This window comes from Danio rerio, chromosome 11, assembly GCF_052040795.2.
Source record: "Danio rerio strain M-AB ecotype USA chromosome 11, GRCz13ab, whole genome shotgun sequence".
Lineage (NCBI taxonomy): Eukaryota > Metazoa > Chordata > Actinopteri > Cypriniformes > Danionidae > Danio > Danio rerio.
The window spans coordinates 15,532,434-15,547,506 of NC_141031.1; the positions used below are offsets into that span (position 1 = coordinate 15,532,434).

Here is a 15,073-nt window from a genome sequence, read left to right on the forward strand (position 1 = left end):
TCAAAAAGGAAGTTTGTCACCTACTATGAAAACAAGCTTAATAACCTTGTTACCTAAACCCAAAAAACAATTGTTATTATTGGATAACTGGAGGCCAATAATGCTATTACTGATTATAAATTACTAACCCTGGTGTATGTGAATTGTCTTTAACTTGTGATTGAGAAACTGGTAGAGGAATACCAATAGATTAAAGGAAGATTTATTCACAATCATGTCAGATTAATTTATGATATGATTGATTATCAATCACTGATAAAATCAGACAGCCTAATTTTGTTTGTAGATTTTTACAAAGCATTCGATACAGTGGAACATGAATTTATATTTAGGACACTTAAAATGTTTGGGTTGGGAAAGGGTTTTGCAAGGTAATTAAAATGTTTTATAACAACATTTATAGTTATATATAATTTAATCCAGGATTAATTCCAAGACTTGAAATTGTATGTGGAATAAGACAAGGATGTCCGATATCTCCAAAACTGTTTATACATGTATATGTATGCAACTGTTAGCTTATTTAGTGGTCCACCATCCTGAAATTAAAGGAATAACTATTTGTGAACATGAATATAAAATTTGTCAACTTGGGGATGGCAGTAGTATTTTTAGAAAATAAACTGATTGTTAGTAAAGCCCTGAATATCATTAAAATATTCTAGAGCTTCAGGTCTATGCCCAAATTTGAAAAAAATGTGAACTTTTCCCCCTGTTCTCCACCGCTGAGACTGCAGCTCTACACAAGACTTTTGGCCAGCAGAGAAATTAAAATGGTCGAGCCGAACTGAGTCTGGTTTCTCTGAAGGTTTTTTTTCTTCACTCTCCTATTGGTGAAGTTTTTTTCCCTTTTCCGCTGTCGCCACTGGCTTGCATGGTTCAGGATCTGTAGAGCTACACTGTAAAAAGTAATTTTGTGGCCTAGATTTCATTAATATTAATATGTACACTTTATTTAATACAATTAATTTCCTGATTTTAGTGCATTTTTTGCTTTGAAATTAATTAAAAATGTCTGCAATAAAATCTAATTAATTTTATTATAATAATTTAGCTGTTATTTCTGAATAATTTCAAAAAGAGAAAATATTAATTAAATCCAACGTGATTTTATTATAAGAATTTAGCTGTTATTTTTGAATAATTTCAGAAAGGGAAAATATTAATTAAATCCAACGTGATTAAAATAAGCATTTTCAAAATAGCCAGGGGCACACAAGTCAGTATGTTTAGCCGAGGACCAGTTGCCCTCACCGGGTACACGGGTAATGAGCGCCCGTCATAACCTGGAGGTGGACATCATGGCAATTGTCAAAGGACATTTAAAAATATGCACAATCTTTAGAAATAAACCTCGGATTTGAGTTTTAAATAACTCCATTCTCGCATAAACAGCCGTTAAAACTTTATTTCATGGTACATTTAGGGCAGCAATATTTGATTATTGTATTGGTTCTGTTCAGTGTGAGATTGAATCGGATTGAATCGTCTTAGGATTGAACTGTTTGCTGAGAGATCTGGAATCTTTTTATTGCACGTTTTTAAAACATTATATCAACACATAAATGCGTGTGACTGAGTTAAAGTGAAATGCTAATCAATTGTGTTTTGGCAATTATACAAAAAGGCAATCGGTTTCGGGTGGGATCCGACTCTTACAATTCACTTAAGTGAGCCGATTCCTAGAACCGAACCAAGCCACTCGACTTGAAAACAACGCTGACTCGCTTCACCAGACAACGCAGACACCCGCATTGTGAACTTGTTTCTTCCAAATGTATTTATCGGTAAGTGTTGAAATGTCTCACTATGTTAATTAAATGATCGTTATATATTTCTGTATAACATGTAATTCAGCAAGTAACTTTAGTTTCTTTTGCCATGCTGTTTAGCCATTTTAAAAACAAAGTTACCAAATCACTTTATTGTCACATCATCAGCAGCATGTGCGCTATGATGAGTGAAAAGCTTAGATGTTTGTAACATTAATGCTAATTTTGAGGTATTAGAGCGTTTTTAAAAAGGTAATTTTCTGTTAACTTATTGTTAACTGTGTTCTATTTTAGCACAGCATTGAGTTAAAGTGACCACGTACAGAGGTTTAAGGAATAAAGTAAGCAAGGTAAGCACTGGCCTTCACTTCATTATGAACCTTATTATCAAACCAAAACAAAAATTATATTGTCTAACACTATTTACTAATTAGAACTTATTGTATAGTCTCAGAGGTAGACACATCAACCAGTAAGTGTGTATCAGGAAAATGACTGAATGGATGACTGTCTAGGTTGCAAGCAGGACATACATGTTACAGTTAAGTATTTTACCTACAACATACTGTTAAATCACAGTAACCATATTGCCATTAATTGTAACTTCACAGTAAAATATAGTTAATTCTACAAGAGAATACGGTGAAATCACAGAAATGGGCCTTACTATCTACCTTGAAGTCGCATATAGCTGTAATTTCACAATAATTTTGTGTTTCACAGTGGCTTACTGTGAAAGTAATAAAATTATTAATCAGTAATTTACTGTTAATTTAGGGTCAGATATTTTACAGTGTATCAATAAAACTCATGTAAACATTTTTTCTGTCATTCTGTTTTTTAAGGTGAGAGCTAAATTTGAGAGAGAAGCCACTGCGCACCGTGGATCTTTACAGCTGCTGAGGAGCTCTTGGAGTAAGACAGAGATCTGAGACTAAACGTAGAGTTTATGATGTTTACAGTTTCTGACTGTGTCATAACATGATAACAGATTGTTAACATATTTTCATTTTCATTCATTCTTTTTTTTTTTACTGTTGCTCAATGGAGTTGAACAATGAAGAACCGATAAGGAACTGAATGGCTTGTGAGGGCAGTAATGTTGACCTGAACAGGGGCCTTCTACAAGTGACTGCCTAAAAATACTGGAATCATCATCATCATTGAAGGTGTCAAAGTTCTTATAGATTTTACCAGACTCAGGCAAACTCTGCTTTAACTCCGCCCAAAGCCCCAGCTGGACTGTTTTGGCCAAAGGTATCCGATCAGGCCCCGGAAGTGACTGTGGAAACTTGACTAGCCTTGGCACGCTAACATAAGTCGCGACAGTAAAAACACAGTTCTTGACTACATTACCAGAGCTTGTGTCCACCTGGGTTTGACCTATGCATTTTAACTTTGACAAAGAACAGTGTTTTTACAAGTGACTGTCTGGTTAATGTCGAGTTCACACTGCATGATTTTCAAAGTAATCGTGTCACAGATGTTTTCACACAGCATGACTATCTGGGCTAGCGTTTCGTCGCTGCTTTGTTTACACTGCGAGATTGATCTGTGACAAGGACTTTCACATTGCATGACTTTACTATAGGAAGAATCGCCGACAAATTCGTCCAAACTACGTCTCACAGCCAAAAACACGTAGTATGTCTTTTGTTATTAACTACATAATGAGAAAGAAGCCTTTAATGGGGTAGAAAATGTCCATATTTGCTCACCTGGGGATAATAAACTAATTTCTTTGTATGAAACGTCAAACAGACACGGTTGCTCCTGAGTCCTGTCAAACCTGCACTAGTTTTTCCTCCATTTCGTGGGTCCAAATAAATCGAAAAAGATCGATTTTAACTTCTCCCCCATCCTCCCACTGGCCTGCAGCAGGTATACACACACGCACACACACAAGTGAAAGCTGCTCTCTCATTTGCTGTAGGCGATCGCTGATGTTATTTTCAGTCAAAACTCAATTCACACGGTATGATTTGAATCGCCGACAGCTCCAGATATTTAGCATGCCTAATATCTCGAGGGCATCGGCGACTCATCGGCGATTCTCTCAGATAGCGTCTTTGATAGTTCATACTGTGTGATTGTCACTCACATGCACGAGCAGCAATTTGCCTGTGATTTCAGGCATTTGTCGGCGATTTCTCAAAACCTGTCGGCGAGCCAAAATCAGGGCTAAAATCACGCAGTCTGAACTAGGCATAACACTGGAAGATATTAGAGGGTAGTATTCCCATGAACTGCAATGTCCTCTTTGCTTCAATGAATCTGCATTATTCTGGCAAATAAGACCTTTCATGCATTAAATCACATACATTTCACTTTAAGTGTATTAAACAATATTGTTTAATGTCCAGTTGTTTGAAACTGCTGTTTAAAAAAAGATGATCAAAGTCCTTGTTAAGATGATCAGTTTGTTTAAATGTACATGTTTCGTTGTGTATTATATGATGTATTGTCTATTGTGAGATTGTTGTTAATCTGTGGCTCCACACTGCTGAACAGGCTCCACTAATTTAAACTAAATTTAATTAAATTTTACTCAATCCATACTTGTTGAATTTAATTAATATTATTGCTTGTAATCTGTTGCCTCAATTTTATTGTGTAGATATAAAGCATTATTTTCTAGAGCTGATGACCAGGCTCCACACATTTCATGTTAAATCTAAATAAAAACATTTAAAAGTATAGGTCACCATATGTTAGTAAAAAACCTACAACACATCGGTGGTCTTTTACATCAACCATTAGGGGGTCTGAATCCGCACCCTCTGTGCAGGTTGGTGGAGCAGATCCTTCTGTTGGCTCAGGTGAAGCTGCACTCGCTGACAACGGCTTAAATCTCAGGTACAGGAATGTTCGAGCAGACCTCCTGTTGAGGCAGGGGTTGGCGCCTGGGGGATGGCCACTGCACCCCGAAGTGGTGGCGGCCATTTGACAAAGATTCATGAGGAGACTGTATGCCACCAAGTAAATTTTTTTCCCTTTGTGGTGTACCAGCCACCACCTGGGTCCAGTTTCACAGCCTGTGGGGTTGGTGCTGGAATTTTATCCAGGAGTGTTTTAAATATGACGCCTTATGTGTATGTAGCAGCAATGTCCCAATGGTACTGATGGTCTCGGCAGAGACCTTCTGGTGGTCAGATTCCTCCATGGATTCAGGAGGTTGAGGCCCAATTACACCAGTAGGGTTCCTACTTAGGATTTGTTGATAGTGCTCGAGGGCCTGTCAGCAGTCCTTTTTTTGTACCCATTGAGGAGATGTCAGAAAAGTCTCTAATGCTTAAATGGCTTTTTTCTCTTAAAAGAGGAGATTTACAAGTACTGTCTGTAGCTCCCTCTTTCTTGAAAATTTAACCTGGTGTAGGGGAGCGGTAAATTGGGAGAAAAATACTCAATTAAATTAAAGCTGACTACGCCACCCTGATCACAGGGAATTTAACACAGGTTCTTTGTGTGAAGAAAAAGGCATGAGACGTGAATACCAAAAATACAAAACTTTATTTTCCTTAATTATCCAATATAAAAATCTCTTTTAAAAAAGCTTGGTAGCTAACAGTAGCTGCACAATCACATAAATAACACACAATAACAACATCGACAATGGGAGGAGTAGAGGCTTACCAGTGGCAGGTAAACTAGTTACGCAGCACCAAACTCTACAAAATTACAAATGGTCTTACCGCAAGTGCACCACACACACGCACACAAGCATACGTGAGCACACAACACACACACTGCACTCAGTGTCGTATCCCACCACCGCACAATGGACAACTAATGGCCTGCCTGGAAGCCTCAGCTCCTACAAAACAAAAATGACAGTTAACAATCGTACAGTCACAATCTCATACAAATGAACACAAAAATCCCCCAAAAAGAGAGATTCATAAAATTCCCCTTGCAAGCAAAACTCAAACAACAGTAATGATGAAAACAACAACAATAATAATAATTACCAATTAACTCAAAAAAAAAAAAAACTTCCCACAGGAAGCACAAATCAAACAATGAATTAGGCACAAAAAGAAAAAATAATGAAGCCCAGAAAACACAAATGAATCAGCTACTACTAGTGTGCAAGTACTCAAGGTGAAGGCAATTTGAGTCTGTGATTCACAGCACAATAGTCGGAATCTTCATGTTAAGGTTTGCACATTAATCCGGTATCAGATAAATGAAGCACGCATCAAACGGACTCCAAAGCAGCAGTAATGAAGCAGCAGTCTATAAAAGCAGTGGTATGAAGCAGTGGTCTATAAAAGCAGCAGTCTATAAAGCAGTGGTTTGTTAAAGCAGCGGTATATAAAAGCAGCAGTATCACTAATGTTGCTCCCTCGGTGTGCCCACACGCAGTTATCTAACCTGTAGTTTGTGAGCCACTTTAGCAACACACACTCACGGACGCATTTGTAGATTAAAACAAAGCCCAGTAATAAAAAGCGATCCAGCTGGGGTGACAGCAACAAAGGCTACAGCCAATCTTATCCGCAGACGCTAAGAAATTAAATACAGCCAGTTAAAAACCACTACAGAACCCGACGCTAAAGGGATAGCAAAACAATGTCTACCTGCAGGAACAGAAGGGGCAGAGGCGGAACCACCGGGACTCCGGTAGTGACGCACAAGCGGTGCTTCAGTACGCAAACACACACCCAAATCCTCCCTTATATACACACCCAAGAGTTATACAATTGGATAATAGAAAAATCACTTGTGATGACACCAGGTGATCCCACTACAATCCACCCCCCACTTTTGGATCGTTGCCCCGACGAGCTCACCGCCCAGGCAAATTTGCTAATCCCAAGGTCTAAAGAGGTCCAGCCTACTGACATGCATTTGCTGAAGAGAGGCTCCACGAGTCTGCCCCACTGAACGTGGAAGATGATGGGGATTCGGGTGGCGGCCTGCAGTAACACGCCCTGTTCGAAGCAAAACCTCTCCACTAGCCTGATCTGACTTACCTAAAGAAACCTCTGGTTCAGGCCCCACAATAGATCCCTGTTCCCCCGGGCTTACCTCTTCCTGCTGTGCGCGAGGTGGAGGATAGGAAAGTTCTGCGGGCTCTGGCCTAGAACCAACTGAGCCTCGACCAGGTACTACCACCACCAAATCTACTTCCTCCTCAACCAATGAAGGGACATCTCTAACTGGATCTAGCAGAGGATTAGGGTGGTCAAGCTCACCAGTACAGCGAACTATTCTGCATTTTAAGAGGGAGCGATGGACGTTCTTAGTCCTAGACAGGTCATCTACTGGTGCAATGGTGTACACCACACCACCCTCTGGTGGCGCCCTGGTGATCTGGTAAACCACTGGGCTCCACAGGTCCTGAATCTTGTGACAACCTCTTACCCCTAAATCACGAAGGTACACCAGTTGACCCTCCCCCAGTGGCTCATCACGAACAGTGTGATCGTGTTGGGCCTTCCGCTTATCAGCCATGTCTCGTAACCATTCTCGTGCTCCCGCAAAGGCTACCTGTAGTCGGGTCTGGTGTTCTATAACCCATTCATGCACACTGCCCTCCTGTGGCTCTGGTATCCTGCCTAACAGAAAGTCGACTGGCAACCTCGGCTCCTGGCCAAACATTAAGAAGTGAGGCGATTCCCCAGTAGCCTGATGAGGGGCGCTGTTATAGCTAAACACTACCTCGGGGAGGCAAGCCACCCAGTCTCGCTTCCTAGAAAAAGGCAGAGTGCGCAACAGGTTATGTAAAGTGCGGTTAAAACGTTCACATTGGCCATTGCCAGCTGGATGGCCCGGTGTAGTCCGAGACTTCTCTACACCATACAAATCACACAGCTGATGTATTAGGCGTGACTCAAAGTTTCGCCCCTGGTCAGAGTGGATGGGCAAGGGGACCCCAAACCGATAAAACCACTCATTAGCCAGTACACGAGCCACAGTCTCTGCGCACTGATCTCTTGTGGGGATAGCAAGGGTGTACTTACTAAAAACATCCGTCATTACTAGGACGTTTTCAATACCTGTACTAGTTGGTTCTAATACAGTAAAATCTACCGGAAGGATTTCATTTGGCCTGGAGGACAACAACCGTCCCATGAAACCCTTAGCTAGAGGCCGTGTATCTTTGGCGGCCTGGCAACGCTCGCACTCCTGACACCAACGGGCCACATCAGACATTAGTCCTGGCCAGTAGCACCTCTGTCGTACCAGTTCTGTGGTGCGCTCTATGCCCTGGTGGCCATGTTGCTGATGTAGCTGTTCTAAGACCTCGGATCTTAGGGTGTCGGGCAAAACTAGTTGAAAAGCTTCCTCCTTAACATTAGGTTAATAAACCCACTGATAAAGCACTCCCTCTTTATCGCTCAACCGATCCCACTGTCGGAGTAGAATCAGGGCTGACTTAGTTAGATGCTGACGTTCCTCGTAGCTTGGACGAGTACATCGTTTCAAAAACGGCAAGACTTCCTGGATCACGGGGTCAGCTGCCTGCAACAAGCTCAAATCAACAGCAGAATAACCAGGTAGTGTCGAAATCACACACTGAGTGGCTACCCAGCAAGCCCCTGTCAGCGCGTCCAGTGACTCCTCAATTTTCGGAAAGGGGAATGAATCCCGCCTAGTCTTGGCATTTAGCTGACGGTAGTCTACGCACATACGCAGACTACCGTCCTTCTTTTTAACCAAGACTATTGGGGATGCATAGGGACTAGAACTTTCGCGGATTACCTGAGACTCTAACAGCTGGTTGATGCGAGCTCTAACCACCTCATACTCCGAAGGGGGTACCCGGCAATGTCGCTGCCTCACTGGAACGTCGTCTAACAAGGGGATATCATGAGAAATTAGGTTAGTACATCCCAAGTCACCCTCGTGTTCAGAAAATACTCCCTGGTACTTTGTTAACATAGCCCTAACCTTAGCTTGCTCTGATACTGGCAAAGCAGTCAAATCCAAGGCCTGAATTTGCGCAGAGACAGTGGCACTCGCCACTTCGATAGCCTGGGAATAAGCACCTACCACCGGAGGTCTAACTTCGGTCACACCTGCTGGCAGGCTTACTACATGCACTCCACTTAGTGTCCCTAGCACTCTACGTGGGAAAAGTAACACATCAGATGAGCCTATATTTACCACCGGCACATACACTGAACTGCCAATGACTTGTACAAGGGAAGGGGAGATCAATAACCCTTCTGGCAGCCCTGACTGTTCGTTCAAATAGCACCGTTGTTCCAGCTAACTGCTCAGCGCAAGTTTCTGCAACGAAACTTAGAGCTCCACCTGGAACCCTGCATGCCCGAGGATCATGCACTTTCACCCTTATATCATGTTTAAAATAACACTCCACACCACCCTCATGGCAGTACTGCAAGACTTGGAAAACAGATGATGGAGCATTAGAAACAGGGAGACAGTCAAACATTGCGGGGCCATGCTGGCCAAAGAGCTCCTGGTAGCAGCGCCTGAGAACATTCATGCCCAAAACACCTGGGGCTCGAAGGCGCAGGCCCCCAGGAGGGTCTCTGACCACCAGAACCCCACATTGAGGTACCAGTTTACCACAAAGCTCAATATCCAGCTCAACATAGCCAATGTAGGGAATAGAAAGGCCATTTGCAGCCCTTAGCTGCAACCACGAGCATGACCTCAACCGATCTTGACCCCATGGCTCAAAATGTTGGGCAAAACAACTTTCCGTAATGGTTGACACCATCAAACCAGTGTCAATTAGGCACGGGACAGACACTCCACCAATTAACACATCCAAAAGTGGACATGACGACATTAAATTTGAGACTGAATTAGACTGAAATCTGTTGGAGGCAATATTTTCCCCAGCCGAGCTGCGGCTCTTCAGCATGACGGGAGCTAGTTTTCCGAAGCACGTATAGAAGGCAACTGCCTACCTGCACGGGCCCCAGACTCAGCCCCAGAATGCATAGGTATCTGTGACGGAATTCGTTCGTCCTCGCAATCTCGTGCAAAATGGCCTGGTTCCTGGCATTATGGAAAGAGGGGGGGGGGGGCGGGATCTTGAACTAGCACCCTGTAACATAGCAACACTCTGTGTAAGCTGGTTTAACTGTTCCTGTTGTAACTTCAACATTACTTTAAGCTGCCCCATTTCAGATTGTTCAGGTGGACAATTACTACCCAACAGAACACCCCCCCGATACCTTGTATTGAAACCCCCGTGCCAAAGGGAGAGATAAACTGCGTCCTCTTGCCCCGCCTGATGTGCCCTCCCGTTCCCACCGGATGGCCTCGCTTCGCACCTCTAAAAAAGTGGAACTGGGCTGGCGGCGTACTAACGGCTTTAATTCATGTCGAAGAGAAGAGTCACAAACATATTCAACAAATTGATCTCTCAACAAAATATCAGTGTTGGGCATAACAGTGGGGGATTTTTTCTTTACCTTCGCTAGGAGGCTCATCAGTGACAAAGAGAATTCCAATAAGGTCTCTCCTTCTTGCTGCCTCCTAGAGAAAAACGCTTCCTGTAGGGCAACATGAGATTGAGAGCATCCATATAGCTCATGCAAAATGGAATAAATTTTTTCTGGATCCCCCCGCTCTGAAACAGAGCGATGGCGGATCTCCTCACGCGCCTCCCCAGCCAAGTGATCGAATAAGAAAAATGCCTGATCAGCAACAGACAAATGCCGAATTCGAATGCAAGCTTTTGCTTCATCGATCCACTCGTTTATGTTAACACCTGGCCTACCATCGAAAATTGGACACTTTCTATCCCTAGGGATAAACACAAATCGCTCACTTACTGGAGCATTTGCAGACTGATCACTTAACTGCGCTAAATTTTCTCTGGAAGAACCAGCTGTTGGACTCGGTGGAACAACACTACCTTGCTCTTGGCGCAACTGCTCATTTTCTGACTGCAGTTGTAAAACGAGGTCACGCAACTGGCGCAATTCCTCCTCCATTTTGTTTAGCTATTTATTTATTTATATATATATATATATATATATATATATATATATATATATATATATATATATATATATATATATATATATATATATATATATATATATATATATAAAACTCACCAGAGTGCTGGAATGCTCAAGTGATACTGCTGCTTTGTCACCTGCACTAACACAAAAAAAACCACTACTAATCCACAAATACGATAATTACACTGGAAAACACACAATGTATCTAAAATGGATCCACGTCTCAAACCAATTATCAAACACACTACCCTGCCGACTACGCAAGAATGTAGAGGAGCGGTAAGTTGGGAGAAAAATACTAAATTTAATTAAAGCTGACTAGGCCACCCTGATCACAGGGAATTTAACACAGGTTCTTTGTGTGAAGAAAAAGGCATGAGACGTGAATACCAAAAATACAAAATTTTATTTTCCTTAATTATCCAATATAAAAAATTCTTTTAAAAAAAGCTTGGTAGCTAATAGTAGCCGCACAATCACATAAATAACAGACAATAACAACACAACAATGGGAGGAGTAGAGGCTTACCAGTGGCAGGTAAACTAGTTACGCAGCACCAAACTCTACAAAATTACAAATGGTCTTACCGCAAGTGCACCACACACACGCACACAAGCATACGTGAGCACACAACACACACACTGCACTCAGTGTCGTATCCCACCAACGCACGATGGACAACTAACGGCCTGCCTGGAAGCCTCAGCTCCTACAAAACAAAAATGACAGTTAACAATCGTACAGTCACAATCTCATACAAATGAACACAGAAATTCCCCAAAAAGACAGATTCATAAAATTCCCCTTGCAAGCAAAACTCAAACAACAGTAATGATGAAAACAATAACAACAACAAAAACAATAATAATAATAATAATAACCAATTAACTCAAAAAAATAAACTTCCCACAGGAAGCACAAATCAAACAATGAATTAGGCACAAAAAGAAAAAATAATGAAGCCCAGAAAACACAAATGAATCCACGCACTCGAAATGTATCAGCTACTACTAGTGTGCAAGTACTCAGTGTGAAGGCAATTTGAGTTTTTGTTATTGTGATTCACAGTACAATAGTCGGAATCTTCACGTTAAGGTTCGCACATTAATCCGGTCTCAGATAAATGAAGCACGCATCAAACGGACTCCAAAGCAGCAATACAAAGCAGCAGTAATGAAGCAGCAGTATGAAGCAGCAGTCTATAAAGGCAGTGGTATGAAGCAGTGGTCTATAAAATCAGCAGTCTATAAAGCAGTGGTTTATAAAAGCAGCGGCCTATAAAAGCAGCAGTATCACTAATGTTGCTCCCTCGGTGTGCCCACACGCAGTTATCCTTACTAAAAGGACAAGATGTTAAGTCGCTGGACAGATCAGCGCATAAGTATTGAAAGCATAACGTACATACCTGTAGTTTGCGAGCCACTTTAGCAACACACACTCACGGACGCATTTGTAGATTAAAACAAAGCCCAGGAATAAAAAGCGATCCAGCTGGGGTGACAGCAACAAAGGCTACAGCCAATCTTATCTGCAGACGGTAAGAAATTAAATACAGCCAGTTAAAAACCATTACATAACCCGACGCTAAAGGGAAAGCAAAACAATGTCTACCTGCAGGAACGGAAGGGGCAGAGGCGGAACCAGCGGGACTCCGTTAGTGACGCACAAGCGGTGCTTCAGTATGCAAACACACACCCAAATCCTCCCTTATATACACACCCAAGAGTTATACGATTGTATAATAGAAAAATCACTTGTGATGACACCAGGTGATCCCACTACACTGGCATGGTGAGAGTATTCCTGTACCCCAGAACAGGGTACTTCTTTTAGGGGCTACTCACACTATGCTATCCAAACTGTGCCCAGGCCCATTTCCCGGATCGTTTCAAAGTGTGAGTGCGCTGAATCGGGCTCAAGCACGGTTCACTTGGCTGGCCCTGGCCCGGTTGGAAGAGGTGGGCCTGAGCGCAGTTCACTTGGGCTTTGTTGTCTTGGGTACGTTTGTAGTGTGAGTGCAAAACGTGCCAAAGCCCGAAACTAAAAGCAAGACGTGACTTTGAGGGACTGTTTCATATAGATTTATTAATCATTCTTACTGTTCAGTGAACGCAAACTGACGTAGCTTATTAAAGACGCAAACTCCTCACTGCACGACAGCTGCGCACCTTCAGCAGACCTCCTCATTCCTGCAGCATGAGGGCTTTATGAGTGTTTATGAGTGCCAAAAGTGGCGGATCTGTTCAAGGAAATATCTGACTGCGTGTTACTGCATCCCTAAGGACTGTTTGGCGAAATATTTGACTACATGTCACTGCATATCAAACGACTGAAACTATATAAATAGAGAAATCTCCACTGTGCTCCTGAGTGAGAACGCTTCTCACTGAACAGCGCAGCATCAATGACGTAAGCGTGCCCAGGCCCGATTGTGGTGTGAGTGCGGGCCGTCGGGGGAGACGGGAGGGGAGACAAGCGTGCTTTGCCCCGATTCGAGGCAACTGTACCTAGTGTGAGTATGGCCTAAGTCTCCTCTGAGGTGGTACAACCTTTGGTGCAACAGGTTTTTAATCCTCCACCATTTATGATGCAGATCAGAAGCTCTTAATCTGTATAAAATACTTTTTCAAGTTTGGTTAGCTTCGTTCGAGAGGTTCTAGGCTGAAGTTGTATGCTTCTGGGCTGTTTTCAACTTCACACAGGTTCCTGGAGGGACCTGGTGTGCTTGCACTCAACTGTAGCTGATCCCAAATGTGTTAAATGGGGTTCAAGTCAGGTGAATCTTTGAGATGCCCTCCTCCTTGAAAGGGTCACGAAACACCAAGACACTTTTTTTTTAGCTGTTGACAGTCATATATGTGTCCCATGCTGCTAAAACCACTATTAGGACACATATATTTCACAAAAAAAGTGAAAACTGGTTGTTTTTGCGTTATTTTGAGCAAATTCGTACTTCCACTTTAAAACTAATTTTTGAAGCTGCGTCACGGCCATGAGATCTTAACGTGTGTTCCAGCGTGTAGACTGGACTTCTGTACCTGGGAGTACCGTATTACGTCTCTGAGTGTGCAGCATTAATGCATTAGTAAGGCTTGGTTCAAACCAATCAGCACGCTCTATTGTGCATATTCATTAATGTTACAGTGTTCGGACGGCAGAGAGACGCCACGTTGTGTTTCCAAAACAAGCATGCAGTGTTGCTTTTATAATTTGCTGCAGTGAAAGTTTTGTTTTCATTTTTTCGGTAACACTTTACAATAATAGTACATGAATAATGATGTACTAATATGTAAATTAACCATTACTTTAGTATGAACTCATGATGAGTTAATGCATAAACTAATCATGAACTAACCTTAACTACAGCATGAGTTACATGAGTTCATGTGTGAATAACGGCTACCTTAATTACTTGTTAGTACATTTTTGTTAATTAATGTATTAATTAACACTTTACATTAAGCTAAATATAAGTCACTCTGAATAAGAATACCTTTAGTGTACATGAAAAACACCATTGAATGTAAATTATCTATATATTATCCATATTATATTTGGAATAATTATCTTCCTCAAGGAAAGCACAATATAAAAAAAAAACAACTGTTTATTACCTGTTATTAATTACGTGTTCATTATTCATGTTTTGACTGTGAGTGGTAACAGTGCATCGGGCCTTAAGGCACCGCTCAATTGCCCTTAAAAGCCAAATTATCACAATAACATGTACTCGTGAAGCAGACATTACCACCCAAATAAAAACTCAGCTTTAGCCTACAGATGATGCTTTTATTCTTCTATACTGGGTCTGGTTTTTGTTATTGCTTTATTGTGTCAGTAATTATTGTGTATTCTGCCCTCATATTATAATGTACAGTTTAAACACATAGCACTCCTGGCATCGGATAAGTGATGAGCAAATTGTGTAGACATCTAATTAATAATACTTTTACAATAATGTGCCTTAACTTCATGAGTTCATGTTAGTCTATGAGTAGTTAAGAATGAGCTAATCATGATGTGCCCCTCAAAGTCATGACATAACAATACATTAACAACTCATGAGTTCATGTTAGTCTATGAGTAGTTAAATGAGTTAATCATGATGTGCCCCTCAAAGTCATGACATAACAATACATTAACAACTCATGAGTTCATGTTAGTCTATGAGTAGTTCAAAATGAGTTAATCATGATGTGCCCCTCAAAGTCATGACATAACAATACATTAACAACTCATGAGTTCATGTTAGTCTATGAGTAGCTAAGAATGAGTTAATCATGATGTGCCCCTCAAAGTAGTCATGACATAACAATGCATTAACAATTCATGAGTTCATGTTA

At 41.6% G+C, this 15,073-nt stretch overlaps 1 long non-coding RNA gene across 1 annotated transcript; it reads left to right on the forward strand.

The window, feature by feature from the left end:
- The first annotated feature begins 1,721 nt into the window (after positions 1-1,721).
- On the forward strand, positions 1,722-4,329 carry LOC141376575 (uncharacterized). The gene is made up of 5 exons (XR_015502178.1): positions 1,722-1,787; positions 2,067-2,122; positions 2,221-2,313; positions 2,618-2,687; positions 2,823-4,329. It is a non-coding gene; the product is annotated as an uncharacterized LOC141376575 (long non-coding RNA).
- Positions 4,330-15,073: the final 10,744 nt, after the last annotated feature.